The following is a 4,379-nucleotide window of genomic DNA, read 5'->3' as shown; positions in this document are numbered from 1 at the left end:
TAATAATTAATTACATCTCCTGAATAATATAACTAAAACCATTACTCAGACGTCAGCCAAACCGTAACTCAAATTATACATTAAAAAATCAATTTCATAATTAAGCTTAAATACTGAATATTTTGTTTTTTAATCGCCCGTGGATTTTAATTTTTATAGGCTCAACAAAAAGAAAAAAAACGCATGAAAGTAATGAATCCGCGAATAAATTGATAAAGAAAAGCACATACAGTAATGGGTAATTAAAAAGGTGAGAAAAATAGTACTGTCATAACTTCAGGACAAATACAGAGCTGCGATATTTCTCTTCATTTTATTGGCGTAGTCGAAGCGCACTTTCACAGGTGAATAAATTGTTTAGTCCATAAGTTTTTCGATGCATAAAAGCTCAAAATGTGATTACTCCTGCAAGTGCTAATAATACCTTTTTTTATTACGTATATGACACAAGAAATTGAGATTTTAATTTTAGATTTAATACAACTATGTATTAGTCCACAACAAGGAATCCGATATTAAAAATTCTTATACAACAAAATTTTTCCTTCTATTTTTACTCTTTAATTGATGGAATTTTTATCATTACTATTATTATTTTTATTATTATTATTATTATTATCATTATTATTATTATTATTACTTGCTAAGCTAAAACCTTATCTGGAAAAGCAAGATGTTATATGCCCAAGGGCTCCAAGAGGGAAAATAGTCCAGTGAGGAAAGTAAATAATGAAATAAATAAACTACAAGAGAAGTATTTAACAATTAGAATAAAATATTTTGATAACAGAAACCACATTTAAATAAATCTTTCCTATATAAACTATTAAAACTTAAAAAACAAGAGGAAGAGAAATAACATAGAATAGTAAGCTTGATTGTACCCTCAAGCAAGAAAACTCTACCCAAAGACAGTGGAAGATCATGGTACAAAGGCTATAGCACTACCCAAGACTAGAGAACAATGGTTTGATTTTGGAGTGTCCTTCTCCTAGAAGAGATGCTTGATAAATTTCATGACTTGGTCGTCGGTGATTTCTTTCCATGAAATTTCAATGAGATAACTAGTCGATTGGGGTCCTGAGTTGATGTAATCTATAATCAGTAGTGCATTTTTGTTAAAGCATTGTGATTATAGAAAATCCAGCCAAGTATTTTCAGTCCTCTTCAATAAGGTTATTCTTTAAATAATAATCAGGCATTCGAACATTCCTTTTTTTTATAGTTTATATATGATAGATTTGTTTTAATGTTGTTATTATTGCTAAACTTCTCTTTGTAGTATATTTCCTTATTTCCTTTACTCACTGAGCTATTTTCCCTAATGGAGCCCTTATAACATGCTGCTTTTCCAACTAGAATTGTAGCTTAGCAAGAAATAATAATAATAATAATAATAATAATAATAATAATAATAATAATAATAATAATAACACCTATCCATTATCTATGCGTTTCATAATGGCTTGGAGCGATTTATCCCAATCCGGTGCATTGCATCTTAATCAGCCATCTTCTCGTCACCTGACCTCATTGAACAACAATGCATGTGGGCATCTCTTGACGATTTCAGACGTTATCCAAGAAGTCAATAGATGGCAGCATTGACTCAGGTCTCCTCCGTTATCGCAAGTGGTGAGAAAGGCGGCGGCGAAGGCGACATCACAGCTCGGGTGCTCACTGTCAATAAGTTGCGCGTTCGAAGTCAAACATGGCGTGACTATTTGGCCCCGAGGTCCTCCTCCTTCTATTGGTCCCCCCTCCTCGGATACTTCCGAGGGGCTTCTTTAGATGATAAGACTCGAAACAGTTAAAGAGGTCTTAAGGTCGCCGTTACATGCTTCACCTGAAGGAAAACAGTTTTGCCACGGCCTTTAGTCTTCCTGCGGTGCCTATGAACTACAACTGTTTCGGTCAAAAGGGTATGTTCTACTTCACGGGTAATCTGCTATATATATATATATATATATATATATATATATATATATATATATATATATATATATATATATATATATATATATATATATATAGTGTGTATAAAGCAGTTTCTTGTATCAAGGTGGCTCAAAACAGACATAAGAAAAAGGATACTGCCACATTAATACATTAACTGGTGAATCGAAGATGAACTCTCTATGTAAGAAACGTCCACTTAGCCATATTATGTACTTACTGTAGGTTATAGGTTTCTTTGCTCATATTAAAGAGAAAAAGAGGAAGAGTAAAAGTGACATCCAACACAAAAAATAATTATGAATACAGTACATCGTACTTTCGAATAATCGGATGTCAACATATATCCAATGGGTTGACACAAGTATTTTGGTTAGTCCTTTATTCCATTCACATCTTGAAGAGGAATTATTAATATTCCTGTTTCCAGCTCATCTTAGTCTCTTCGCCATCAAACAATCCTGTGAATGGATGTTGATAACTAAGAAATCCAGTTTTGAGCCGAAACTGGGGAATAAGAAGTTTTGCCTCTAAACAATAATGGATATGCAAATATGTAATTAAAGATGTTTTTGATGATTTTGGAGCGCACTTTTTATTATTAATCATGATCATTCACAAAAACTTCAGTGACGAAGCTAATAAAATTTTGAGCATTATCTGTAAATTTTTAATAAACAAAATAATACGAATATCAGGTCAAAAATGTATCAACCACAGGTAACAAATATATTTGAGCCACTAATGATGATAACTGGATTATTTGCCAACACTGATAAGGAAGTAATGAAATTCTTGCAAAAACACTGATAATTGTGAGCTTTACACGTAACGATACAACGATAAGATTTATCCCTGAATTGATGATAACAATGTGCAATGAAGCCACGATCATTTGAGAAAACTAGATTGAATCAATTCTGGGATTATGATATGTAACATCAAATCTATACAGATGAATATGAAAAAAAAAACCCTCCATGAAAATAATAACAATGCTATTAATATCGATATAACTACTTATGAATGTCCGAGCCCTAACAATCATTGCAAACGTCTAACCTAGATTTATGAGGAAGGTGAGGGTAGTGTGATTACCCCTATATCATTAAAGAAAATAATCCAGTGTTACAGAAGCCTGCAACTAACTTTAGCCAAATGTCACAAGGAGCAATGGTTTGTAAAAGACTAGGAAAACAAACAGATTAATAAGTAATTCCTTAACGAGCAAGGGAAATTCAAATCATAGTTCCCTTCGATCTTAAACACCTTAGAAATCCCATGAAAAAAGAAAAGAAAAAAAAAAGCGTACCCGAGACTTGGCCTCACATCAGCCCCCAACTTCCCTCAAACAGGGCTAGTGGTTCCTCCTGCAGGGGGCTGCGAGCAAATGAGAATCTCTCTCCCAAGGCATGTTGTTACTGTTTAACTAACTTTAAAGGATGCGGTAGCATTTGGAGACCCGGTCGGTCCCACAACTCCATGTTACGTGTCTATCCCGGCAGAACAAACCAACTTCAAAACCAAACATCTCTAGCCAATTCACCTTTGGCTATTGGCCATACATGGATATGCATCAGCAATCAAACCAATTTCGAAGCCCTTTGAAATTCCGTTAGTTTCCTAGGCTTTCTCTCTCTCTCTCTCTCTCTCTCTCTCTCTCTCTCTCTCTCTCTCTCTCTCTCTCTCTCTCTCTCTCTTCCACGGTTTCTCTGTCTTCCTCTCTCCTCCTTCGCCTCTTATAACACAAATTCCTTCTTCTCGCTCTCTCCTTCTCTTCTTAAAACACGAGGAGCTATCTCTTCTAGTTTTTGCTTATCTCCTTTTGCAACACAGGACGTCTCTCCCTCTTTCTTCCATCTCTTTCTCTCTGTCTTACATCATTCTCTCTCTCTTTTACTCGTCAGTGTCTGTCCCTTGCCTCCTATCCAACAATGCACGTGTCTTTCCTTCGTTCCATATAAATAACCTCAACGTATCTTTTTTTCTACTCCTGTGTGGCAAAATTTCGTCTTTATGTAAGAATGTCATGAGGTATACTTTTAACATATTTGTTTTTCGACGTAAATTGGTACAATCTTTATATTACAATAAAAACGGCATCAGAAGTTTCAACAGTTTACAGTATATATATACATACATACATACACACACACACACACACACACACACATATATATATATATATATATATATATATATATATATATATATATATATAGTGATAAATTTTGCACATTTAGACGTGTTTTTCATATTCAAATAAGCCATATCTTTCTTCGTGGCCAAGTGGTTTAGTCACTGTCTATACAAGCTTGGCGACCAGGGTTCGATTTCCGGCCGGTCACAAGCTCTTGTCTTGATTTCGCCTGGGGCTCTGATCCCGAGGTCGTTAAGAGAATCCAGACATTAATGTATCAAAT

This window comes from Palaemon carinicauda, chromosome 31, assembly GCF_036898095.1.
Source record: "Palaemon carinicauda isolate YSFRI2023 chromosome 31, ASM3689809v2, whole genome shotgun sequence".
Classification (NCBI taxonomy): Eukaryota; Metazoa; Arthropoda; class Malacostraca; order Decapoda; family Palaemonidae; genus Palaemon; species Palaemon carinicauda.
Note: the sequence above shows the minus strand (reverse complement) of the source record.